This window comes from Pocillopora damicornis, chromosome 12, assembly GCF_964200805.1.
Source record: "Pocillopora damicornis chromosome 12, jaPocDami1.2, whole genome shotgun sequence".
NCBI lineage: Eukaryota > Metazoa > Cnidaria > Anthozoa > Scleractinia > Pocilloporidae > Pocillopora > Pocillopora damicornis.
In genome coordinates this window covers 6,821,124-6,834,048 of record NC_142681.1, presented here as the reverse complement: position 1 = coordinate 6,834,048, position 12,925 = coordinate 6,821,124, and the positions used below count along the sequence as shown (strand labels likewise).

The 12,925-nt window shown below is 38.2% G+C and overlaps 1 long non-coding RNA gene across 1 annotated transcript; it reads left to right on the top strand.

The window, feature by feature from the left end:
• The first annotated feature begins 5,734 nt into the window (after window positions 1-5,734).
• Window positions 5,735-6,464, top strand: LOC149036263 (uncharacterized). The gene is made up of 2 exons (XR_016181829.1): window positions 5,735-6,004; window positions 6,299-6,464. It is a non-coding gene; the product is annotated as an uncharacterized LOC149036263 (long non-coding RNA).
• Window positions 6,465-12,925: the final 6,461 nt, after the last annotated feature.

Below are 12,925 nucleotides of genomic sequence, written 5' to 3'. Positions count from 1 at the left end.
CGTCGTACAATAACGACCATGTTGTTGTTATTTTTTTCTAACCAAATTTGAAAAAACTAAGTCTCTGACTCGTTACCACACAACAAATTGATTGAGGTAAGAAAAACAAACCCAAAGGTTGAAGGGAAAGGAGGGAGGGGGGGCGGGTAACCGCTAGGAGGGGATGGAGAAAGGGATGGAGAGAATAGAGGTAAAAGCGGAGGGGAAACGAAATGAGAAGAACAAGAATGATGAGGTAAGGAGGGTGGGTGAATGGGAGAAAGCTTTACAGAAAGGGGCCAGATAGATGGAGCCAGAAAAGAGATAGCAGGATTAAGAATGGGATAGAGCTAAGGGAGGCGGAGCAAAAGAGAGTAAAGAAAAGGAGAAGGGAGCAAGAAAAATGGTGAGAGGGCATAGATTGTGAATGCAGAGGAGTTAGGGGGAAAAACAAGATTGGCAGCTTGGGAGAGAAGACTTGGAGGCCGGTCATTATTCAGCCTCCTAAGAAGGAAGGGGTGGGGAAGAATTTTGGCTGTGTCACGATAAATTTACCTGACCCCTAAGGCTCTGTAATATTCTTATGTTCCCCCTTGACCCTCAGGGCAGTTAATCGGCCGTCAATTTTCTTTGTTCCCCTTTTATACTCTGTTTGCTTCGACTAATCCCCCATCCCTTCTTTCTGAAAACTATGTGATTCCCCCCCCAGTTCCTCCACACACCCATCCCTCCCCCGAGGAAATAATAATGACTGGTGCCGTAATTTCGCTTCCTTCACCCGGGCACAGTGAAGTGACTACCCCTTCGCAACTTTTTAGACACATAGATGAATGAATAATTTATTTACCACATAAACTTTTTGCAGTAAGGGAACTTTGATAAATAATAGAGATTCTCTCTGCTGCGCCCCGTTTCTCGTTCGGTTGGTACTGCAGGACAGGACACCTTTTCATTCTGTTCGATATCGCAGCATCATAAAAACGAAAGCTGTATGGATCCAAATACCAATTTCTCTGGCAGAAGAAAACCGGAAGTTAAGTTTCTTTCGAAAACCTGTCCACTTAACAAATCGCCAGTGGTTTAGCGTGGTGTATACTCTTATCGACAACGATATTCGTCATCACAGTGGTCAAAATTTATTGCTGGCCCACTCGGTTGCGCCTCGCTAAACCACTTTCGTTTTGTTTTTACAACAATATCATTTACGTCAAATAAAACGACTCTTTCAGTGCGTGACCAAGATCTTGACACATTGACGCGAGAAGCGTTATCTGTACTGTTAATTGGCCAATCAGATCGCGACATTACTACCAATTGTGGTACATCTGATTGAGTACATGTCTGTCTACAGCTGCACATTAATGTCTTTGAATGTGTGAGGTCAAGCTAAACTTAAACGATTGTCAGAAATCTAGTATGTCAAATATGTCTTCGGGCATCGCGTGTAATTGGTCAATGTTTAAAATAGCATTTCAATCAAAAGAAAACTTTTTGAGGCGATTTTTAATACTTGAAGCTAAAGCCATGGTTTCTAGCCCTTAATCATGGATGATAACACTTTTAGTTACATGACGATCTTCATAAAAAAGTTCCGTGCTCTGTGTGTGTGACCTCATTTACTGAACCAAAACAGCTACCATTTTAGCACAACTTCTGCTCTCACTATTTAGAGGGAATTCAAAAGACGAGTGGCCGCCAAAGAGGAGGAAGAAGAGCAGGTAGCCTAAGGGAGAGGAAAAGGAATGGTGAAGGATTGGAGAAAAAAAGATCCGCACCAAGCAACGTTTGTTTATGCTTAATATCTTTTTATTTTTGATAACTAATTTCTAGTAAACCTTAAAAGGGGAAATTAAATGAACATCTAGAGATACGTTAAACAAACCGATAATCGTATTTTTGTATCAGAGCTATTTGATACTGCTCGACTGCTATTACTCAATTGAATCCTAATTAATCAGCGAAGCGAGAGCGATTGAAAATTGAATACAGGAACTGAAAATGCATAAGTGAGGTCAAGTAAACCTTCAAGACGACTAAGTGCCTCATAATTGCTGGCTGAAATTCCATATGAGACAAAAATTTTGAAATTGGACATAGTAAATAGAACATTGGCAAACTGATTCCGGCCCTTAAGTGAGAGTTCGTCTCTCTTGCGTATCCTGCTGAACTTTGTAACTTTTGTTTAATAGTTTTATATTAACGATTGCAATTGGGAATCATCTTAAGCTGGAAAGTTGTCAATAAACGTTTCTGTGATTCTTTTCCTACAATTTCAGTGCTTGACAACTGATTAACGATTAATATATTTCGTTATATTTCAAATGATTGCACAACCGTCTCATGGACTCCATGAAGAAGTTACTCAGTCACACTAAATAGCAATATAATGAAAGCCGAAGTTGTATTTCACGCCTGGTTTTTATTGATCAGAATCATTGAGCGGCTTGTTGTCATTCACCCATGCATAATGTCTGAAATCTGGGTATTACTATCGGTTAGTTTTATTGCGCTACTCTTGTCACGTTGAAGATTAAAGAGAGATGGTTCATCCGATAGAAATATAACTAGAATTCGTAAATGTAGTGTGCATTATTACGTTTTACGTCACGTTTGCATAAATCGAAAAAAATGTCAACAACGATTTCAGCCCTATCCTAAAGAATTAGAAAATAAGATACTGAATTACATTTTTGTTGTATAGATTTGAGTATGAGCAGTCCCTCCTTTTCGGCGAGGTCCGTCGCGCGAGTGAAAAAGTTATCAGTGGAAAAAAAAAGTGATGTTAGAGCGCCTCGGTGAGCTCTCAGAGTGAGGCGCTCGAGAAGTCCAAGATCTCTCGCGCGACAGACCGCCAAAAGGAGGGACTCGTAGTCAAATTTATCTGACGGAAATGTAATTCGGCAGCTTATTTCCTAAATCAAAAAATAATATCTGTCAATGTATGTAAGTGATAAACAAAATCAATAATAATCATTAAATCACTCGAAACACACAGAACCAAAGGAAAGTGCACTTAGTTTAAATATCTAACTGTCAGTATTAAAATTATTTTGGGGGTCAAATGTAAAAAATTTGAGTATCAAAGGAATATTTCCCTCGAACCGATTTGAATAAAGGCTAGACCGACAGCAGCAAATTACAGCAAACTTTAAAAGTACGGAAGAAGTGTTTCACACTTGCCAGAAACAAATAACGGAAAGTTCTTTCAGCGCACTGTTAAATTATTTTTCGTAATTCATCATGCCCTGCTTCAAAAACTGATTGATAGCTTGTGTAGTTAGCGTTTTAGTTTGCACTTTCAAGCGTTAAGCCGTGAGACTGAATGAAGTTTGAGACGGAATAACAGAAGAAACCCATGCTCTTTTCCTTTTTAACCCTTTACACCTCAGTATCAGTATTCATATTCTCCACACTGTTCTTTATACATTTCCAAAGGTGCTGGCATGAAGAATTTGTTTTCCGATCAAAGGTTGTTTTCTTGGTGATCATCCCCTTCGTTCTCATGACCTTAATGTGTGATTCAGGGGTGATATTGCAAGAAAAAATAAGAAGCTAGTCACTCTCAGGGTTTAAACAACCAGCAGAGTGTTCCTATCGATTGATGATGGATGAAGGACGTTGTGAATTGCAGTGATGCTTAATTGTTATTTATGTTTAGGCTCTCGTGGGGGGCGTTACGTAATTGATCGCGTTGTTGTGGTTTTTGCTGTTCAATGAACCTTCGTGCAGTAATCGTCGACTCTTGCTGTCCTTGTGAGGGGCAAAATTTTATCGCTCCTCAGTGGTAAATTTTCCATAACATACCTATCCCGAAGGTTCCAATTTTTAATTGAGGTAGTTAATCAACATAAAGTCTAATATCAGTTTCTCTTCACTCAACTACTCCATTCTGCGCACAATTCTAAGAAATAACGGATTTGACTTCAGACCTCAAACAAAATTTTCTTAGAAGTCGCGCTCTTCACAAAAGCCTTCAAGAAAACTTCAGGATTGGTCGAAGCTATAATGAGGGTCAGCCACTCTTCTGATACACTTTCCATCATCTCATTAAAAGCATGACTGTCTACAGCTACATAGGTCTACATACTGAGCTTTCATTGTGTGGGGTCAGGCTAAACTTACACGATTCTAAGAAATCTTGCATGTCAAATATGTCGCAGTGTAAGTCTGCGAGTTTCCTCGCTCTGTATCCTTGAAGAAGTTGTTTCAACTTCATACCAAAAACAAATGGAATTCTCAACAAGAAGAAACAGATGACATCCCGGCATGAGACGCTACTACCTCAGGTCGCAGTTTCGTTTTTCTCTTGTTCTGACGTACGAAATCTTGTGTCAAATTTCGCAGTCATGCGTGAAGGATCTGGTAACCAAGGCTGGTGTCACTCCTCACTCCTCTCAAAAATCGATATTCTTTAGAATTCTCACAACGACCAAAGATTTAACAAATTCGTTCTACAATAAGGACAATCGTGTTTTTCTCACTTGTGATTAAAGAACGAAGCCTCTGGCTCATATCCATGCATGATAAAATAAACTTTTGCTATTAAATTGGCTAAAACGTCGTAACTTATCGTGAATAAAGGGAGGGGAAAAAAATTTGGAGGAAGGAACAGAAAGAGGTAGGAGGATTTCAGTTTCCTCTCTCAGTTATTCCCAATGAAATTTTACCAATGTTTTAAGTTTTGACGATCTATTATTCTACGTCTTCTCTGTAATAAGAAACTGGAATTTGTTTTGTTTTGTTTTTGTTTAATTCCGCACTTCCGTTTGATAAAGATCCGCAAAAATTGCCCAAATCCCTATTTTCCCAACACGGGATTCCCGAACCTTTGCCTTAGACGGGGTGATATAGCTCACTGAGTGGAAAAGACACAAACATTCTCAGCCACGTGACAGATGCACATAACACTCAACAATCCGGTTACTATTCGCTTGGAAAACTGTTTTGAAAAATATTGTACACCCCTCGACAAACTTTTCTTTCGCTCCTCAAATTATTGATGCACACAAACGTGAATAACAACATCTGACTCGTAATGTAAAGAGAACGTCGAATTTCATCTGGTTAACTTTTGTTATTAAGACGGAAAACTGTGACTCCAACAAACTTGATAAATTAGTCAAGAACGACTAAAAATCTTATTTAAAACTGCGAGTTTTTCCACAACCTTTATATCAAATCGTGTGTACTGTCTCAGAAGGCATCAACCATAGGATCCTTCTCCCAGTATTATATTCTCTCCATTGGTTGGAAGAAGTTCAGTATGATTGATTAAGTTTACAGTGGAATATTTGGTACTTGCATTCCTTTTAAAAAAAACTGGAAAATGAAGGCAAATATATTATAGAGAGTGTGCTTAAATAAATGCTAGATTGCAACACAAGTAAGGGTGAAGATTGTTGATCTTATTGTTTGGCATGCAAATTACTGCAAAGTAACCAGAAACATTACTCCTCCTCCAGATGGACTAGACATTAGCATTGGATTTTATTTTTTTCTTGGCGTGCTCTCCCTCGACGCTGACGCTTTTTCTCAATTGCGTCTTTCTTTTTTGGAGCTGAAGTTCCTTCACTTATGTTTGTGCTTCAGCAAAGTTTATTTTAAATATTTTCTCAACGTGACCATTCACTTTTGAATAAATGTGTTTTACAGCAGTTTTAATGGCTTTTTGCGTTGGTTTCACTTTACTTTGTGTCTTCACCCCACTTTCAATAAGGGCCTCTTTTAAAAGTTTTTGGGTTTTGAAAGTTTCTCCACTAAGGAAAAAATTATGGATGGCATGATAGTGCACTTGACAACCTCCACAATTTGACAGTGTGTGCTGTTTCTTCTGCGCTGTATTAAGAGCTTTCCAGTTTACCATTGAAAACGTGTCTTGGTACTGGGCCCTGGCTTTTGAGTTCATCTTTCGGAAAGAGCTGTAAATTGCTTTGGATTTCTTGACGTAGGTGGAACGTTCGACCGCAAAGACTTCCCGACTATCACCCTCGAACGCTGCAAGATAGTTCTTCCACTTTTCACTAGGGTTAGTTTCAACCGAAGCACTTCCAGCCTTACGAAAGCTCTCCTTTACAGCAATTCTTGCAAATCCACAATTAAAAATGACAGACATTTTCGTTTCACACGAATACACTTAGCTCGTTATCGAGTAGTACCGTTGTTAGGGAACAAAACCTTGAAGAGTTTCAAGGAATCACTGCGATAACTTTCAAGTTTTGCGCCAAAATTGTAATTCAGTCTCGTTATATGATACTACTTGGGATAAAATTACAAACGTTCTTTATTTTTACCGCCCAAATTTGGAATTGTGTTTTATTAGAACTGTCAAAGGCGATCTAACCCTGGATTTACAGAGATGCAATCGACCTCAGAAAACGAGAAAAAGAAATAAATATCATCAAAAGTATACAAAGTTTGCCAATATTACATCTGAGATTGCTCCAATTAGTATTTGGTAGTGTATCAGCCGTTAAATTATTGCTTCTGAACACTCGCGTGACTCGCGTGTCAAAATGGCGTACACTAAGTTGAAGTACATGACTGCGAGTTTTCAAAATTCCCACCTATTAAACAGTTTTATTTTGTCTTTTTTCCAAATAAATAGGAACCTGTGGGATTACTTTCGTTGATAGCGGTTGGAACCAGGTAAAGGCTAAGATGTTTTCGTGCTGATTTAATCTGCCTAGCACATCTCTCTTTTTTTTGGCAGCCATTCCAAGTGGGAAAACAATGGAAAACGTCTCAAATATTCATAGCGATAACTGCATTTTGATTTGCCTGGTGTTTAGTGGTGGGAATTTGCTCAAGAAAGCAACCGACGAATTTGGCGCTTAAATTAACTGTTTTTGGCTGTTGAGAGTATCATATTACGCTGCCACAATTCAGTCCGAGAGAGATGGTAGCACATTTCTGCCAAGTATGAGAAAAATCCCTCGCAAAATAGCTCAGTTATTCTCAATTTTGTGAAAATATGGGTTAAAGACAGGGTGACCCAGGCCTTAATTAACCTGAGCTACGCGCGGCGCTGTAATTTTCGGATTTCATTTGGTTCTGCTCTTTCCCTACTAAGCATGTACGAAGAGCGGAAGTAAAGGATACTCTTCCCAGGTATTTTGAATAGATTTTTAGGTTCCACCGTTTAAGATTTTACATGCTCTCCTACGAACAGGACATATATTATAATTGATAGATTTCATTTGAATCCATATATTAATAGATGAAGGAGAACAAGTCCTCATTTTGTCTTTTATTTAAACTTGACAAAAATGAAAGCAGGATAGCATCAAACACAAATTTTTCTCCCTATGAACAAGTATGGGTAACGGTCTCTTTCTATGGCCGGTTCAAATGAATCCATTCTACGCACGGTTTTTAGTGATACAGATCTGACCTGGGAACAAATGAAAATTATCTTTAGAATTACGTTCTTCTCAAACACGTTTGATAAAAGTCAGCGATTGAGCGAGCCCATTCTGAAGGTCAGCCACTCGTTCGAAAGCTGTCCATCCTCTGATTAAAAACAGTCTGTCTACAATTGCATAGTAAGCCTTTGAATGTGTGAGGTCTAGGTTAACTTACACGATTCTCAGAAATCTTGCACATTGAATATGCCACAGACAACTCGCATGTAATTGGTCAATATTAATAGCATTTCTGAATCGCATAACTGTTTCGCAATTTGTTTAAGGAAAGCGATATATATCATCGTCCTAAACCAGATGAGCCCGCGACATATCAGCGGCATCTTGTATGAGTATCCGCATGTTACAACGTGACTTCCGCTTATTCTTGTTGAAGCGTATTTACAGTGTACTCATGGAATAGGAAGTTCGCGTAGTGCGTTTGAGCCAGTTTCTGATTTGAACAGAAAAGCGGGTCTTTTGTTGGAATGTAATGACATTTTGATCGATGGCGCTGTTAACGAAATGTTTGGCTGGTTCGTAAGTTGTCGACCTGGTTTCAGTCGATCTGATTGATTGACAACACCTCTAGGGCAATACTATCATCGTCCCAAACCAGATGAGCCCATGACACGTCAGCGGAATCGTAGCGGGAGTCTTCTATTTTTCTGCTCGTTTCCGGCGAATCAAGAGACCGTGACAAAATAATGTTTTCCTTTTAACCACTTGCAAGTAAAAGGACATATCACATTTTATTTGTTAAAATAAGCAAAGTCGCAAAAAAGGACCACTGTGACTGCAGTTTACAATGTAGGAATCAAGTACTATTTTAAAGGATACTTTTCATTACTTCTAAGTTTATTGATAACTTGACTATTCCCATATGACTGCTCTATCTAACAATCCAATAAATCTATTTGGTTTCAGAAGGAGAATGCTGATCACTGCTATAACAACACCAAACAGTGCTCTATAGTACAGGATACGAAGAAATGTGACTGTCCAGCAAAGATCCACCTAAGGAAAATAATCAAGTATCCTGAAAATAAGGTCAGTTTATTTAAATTATTGAATAAGGGTTCAGGGGGCACTACCATTAACATGAATGATCACTAGCCTAATAAAGGGTGCTTAATCCCAATGGGCCTTGTGTTACATGTAGGTGAAGTGGACATATGATAAGACAACCTGGACATTTCGTTGTGCAGAATTGAAACAAATTTACCTGTAATGGAAACAGAGTGAATATTTTAGAAACCAATTTATCAAATATTATTTTAATTAAAACATTGTATCATTAGATTTCAGAGAACACAAAGAGTGGAAGGGAGACAATGTCAAAATTTCTGAGAACATCCCTAGAGTCAGAAAAGAAGCAAACAATAGCTACAGAGGAGTGTATTTACATATTACTTCCTAAACCTACAGATCACTTATTTCACCCCATGGGGAGGGTAAGTACTTGGCCATCAATTAATTTTTTTGGGAATCAGGAAACTGAAGTTTGGTGGGGGATTTAAGTTGACTTAACTTAACACAGATCACCAGTCTACTGTAGACTGTGCTGCTTCCACTGTCATGTGGAATATATATAAAGAATGAATAAAGATTATACATCACAACAAAAGACCAATCAAATGTACTACATGTACAGCTTCTTTTAGCTACACTGGCAGTTATTCCTCAAACTCAATGTCAAGACTATAATATCACAATTTTATCGGAGAGTTTTGCATTATTATGCATTCAAAATATTTCCCTGTTTCTGATAGGTTAAAACCACTCGCATATTTCATCATAACCAGCTGCTGTTGACCAAATTTGGAAAAAATTTTCTCATATTGAACCAATGACATCAAAAGCAGCCGGCTCCAGGTTATTGAACCGTTGGCTAAGTGCTAATTGTGTTTCTGAAATGCAACGGTACCTGCATCATTATGTAAAGAAGGAACTTTTCACAGGCCAACAGCCTCCAGATCTAACCAACAGACAGTTCTTACCAACAACCATGGATGTCAGGAACCACATGTATCGTGCCACAGTGGTATGCAGACATTCACAAATTGATCAAGAAAACCTTGACTTAAAAATCAAGAAGTGGAAAGAAGAAAGCCCAGATGATAATTTCTTTTTCAGGCCTTACTGCCTTACAAGTGATAGTGAGTCCTATCAACAACCACAGTCACTGAAGGAAGAAGACAGCACTGATGTAATTAAAATAAGTATAGGTGATCCATCCAACAACCTCCTCCTTGTTCACCAGACGAAGTGGCAAAGAGAGCTGCTTTTAAAATATGGTGATGAATTTTGCCTACTGGATGCAACATACAAAACTTCACACTAATTGCCCTCCCCATATTCTTTCTGTGTGTGAAAACCAATGTAGATTACTGTGTTGTTGCTTCTTTTGTGGTTCAGCTGGAAAATGCAGATGCCATTAATGAAGCTCTACAGCTCATTAAGGACTGGAACCCAACATGGAACCCTGATTTCTTTATGGTGGACTTCAGTGAGGCAGAGATCAATGCCATTGAAAGGCTGTTTCCAAGTAAGCATGTAAACATATACTGGTAAATATCGATAATAACCATTTTATAACCATTTTCTTTATTTCATGTGGGAAATATAGAGAGGCAATACTTATTGGGAATAACTTCTTTCCCCCCCCCCCCAAAAAAAAAAAGAAAAAAAATTCTTTCTTACAGGACTAACCTGAAAATAATGACAATAAATTATTGCCAATTACCAGTAATTCTCCAGACATTCCAAAATCATTACTTTAATTTCATGAAAATATCAACAGTGTTCATACTTGTCCAGGAAAATCTGGAAAGTCCCGGAATTTTATTTTGGCATTTCCACAACTGGAAAGTCCTGGAAAAAGGCTTCTGGTCCTAGAAAGTTTAAGAAATCTTTTAGAATCAATTAAAAAATAAGAAATGTGTAGATGATGGTAAGGATAATTCACATTCTTGGAAGCAAAAGGGTCAATGTGCATTTTAGATTCCTGGAAAAAATCAATGTTACTATTATAACAATAATGATAATAATAAATTACTAGTATTATTATTATTATTATTATTAGCATTATTAGTATTATTTTTAGTAGTAGTAGTAGTAGTAGTAGTAATAGTATTATTATTTTACTCCATGGCTCACAGGTCATGCTAGGCGCCCTCTGTTGGTAGTTTAATTTTTTGCTTACAATAGGCCTTGTGTTAGCTGAAGTGGTTGGCAGCATGTATTCTCTTATCAGAGAGATTTTACAACTCAGTTTTATAACTGTTCCAGGCTGTCTTGTGTACATTTGTGATTTCCATCGAGAACAAGCATGGGTACGGTGGATCAACAACTCAAAGAATGGCATTAACAAAGACAAGAAAGACAACCTCCTGAACAGTTTGCAAAACCTTGCAAGAACTTCCACAGAAGGGGACTTCAATTTAGCACTTAGAGATCTTCAAGACAGTGAACTGTGGAGGACCAATACAAGACTCCAAAAGTGGATGAACACAACATGGCTTCCCGAAAGACAGGCAAGTGTATCCCTTGCATACATTATAATAATTGTGGAATTATCCCTTATAAATTATCCAGCAACAATTCAAGATTTTTGGCTTAAAAATTACACACATCTTATTATGTTCACTAAAATCCTTGTCACTCTGACTTTAAACATCAAACAGGCCATCTCCTCGGATGATGTCATTTTGGGCCATTAATCATTCAGCATGAGTCTGAGATGAGTCCAAGATGCTCTTACAAGGAGATCTGCAAGGTGAAAATCAGATTACATGCAGCTTATATTCATGAAGTTTACTTGGACACTTTGTTTCTATTGGCAGCACTGGGTTTGGGCATACAGGAAGGACCGCTTCAATGTGAAAGTGAACACTACCAATGGTGTGGAAAGAAAGAATAGGACATAAGCACCAGTTTCTTGCAGACAATAGAGACAAGACCTTAAGTGGTGTCATCACAGTTTTAGTGACACAATTTCTGCCAAATGAGTACAGAAGGTAAGGAATCAAAAGCTCATCTTGGCCTTAGATCTCAGTGTGTTATATATTGATATCACATGACTATGATTTTAGGCCTAAGGTGGGAAAAATTTCCGCACAGCCCCATACTTAATTATGCATGTACATCTTACTGGTGATACACTGAATAATAAAGCCCCATATATGGATGTATAATGATGTATGGGGCTGTGCGGAAATTTTGCCCTAAGGTGTTTTCAGAGAATGTAGATATATAAAAGTTTTTTTTCTACAAGTGAGAAGGATGTATAAAGGTGTCATGCTTACTCTGGGATGAAAATTGCCTGTAAGAATTTCATGGATGATACTTAGAGACCCACATTTAATCCATAGGTTATATTCTACAAGTTCAAATTGAAATACTTAACATTTAGGAGGAAGCTCAAGCTGAATATTCGAATGTTGACCGTCGGTGTACTGTCATCACACAATCATCTCAAAATTGTGAAATATGTACATCAATTTATTTAATACAAGCTTGAAGGCTTATCAGGTGATAAACTTCTGATTAAGTACCTCTTCAGAAATTTCTATACATATAAGTTTAACACAAATGCAATTAAAATTAATACTTATCTTTCTCGAGTATTCTGATGTCATTGTTCTTCTGCTCACTTAGCAGCTATGAGGTTTAGGTCGATGGTGTGTAGGATTTCAGAGGTGTTGCCAATCAATCAGATCGACCGAAACCAGGTTGACAACTTACGAACCGGCCAAACATTTCGTTAACAGCGCCATCGATCAAAGTATCATTACAGTCAAACAAAGGACCTGTTTTTCTGTTCAAATCTGGCAGAAACTGGCTCAGACGCACGACGCGAACTTCCTAACACTCGAGTACACTGTGAGTACGCGTCAACAAGAAAAAGCGGAAGTCACGTTGTAAACTGCGGATACTCGTATAAGATGCCGCTGATATGTCGTGGGCTCATCTGGTTTAGGACGATGATATATAACGTAGTTATTCGGTTATAAGGCGCACTCGGCTATAGGACGCACCCCCAATTCGGCAGCTTCATTGTTGCATGTTTTCAAACTGAAAATATCGCTAAAATACTTGGTTATAAGGCGCACCGTTGTTTGGAGAGTAAAGATCGGTCAAGTTTATTATAAATTCTTTCATAAACTTACAAAAAAGCGAAAAAGTCGCGTATTGATTTTAGTTTACCGTTAATTAACAAAAGCAGAATTGTCGCACACGCGACCACGCGCACAAACAAAAAATTACTGAGCAGGTGCTCTCGAGCACGTATCCATATCTATGCAAATTTAACTTCGCTCGTCTTTTCAGAACCACCATATTTATAAAAGTCAATGATCAACACTGTGTCCTTTTATTTGCTTGAAATCGTACCAGTAACAGTGATTGTTTCGGGAAAATATTCGCCTATAAGACGCACCCAAACTTTGGCGGTAAATTTTAGTAGAAATTAGGAATTTCTTGAAAAAAACGGTGCGCCCTATAACCGAATAACTACGGTATTGCTTTCCTTTGTTTAAGGCGTG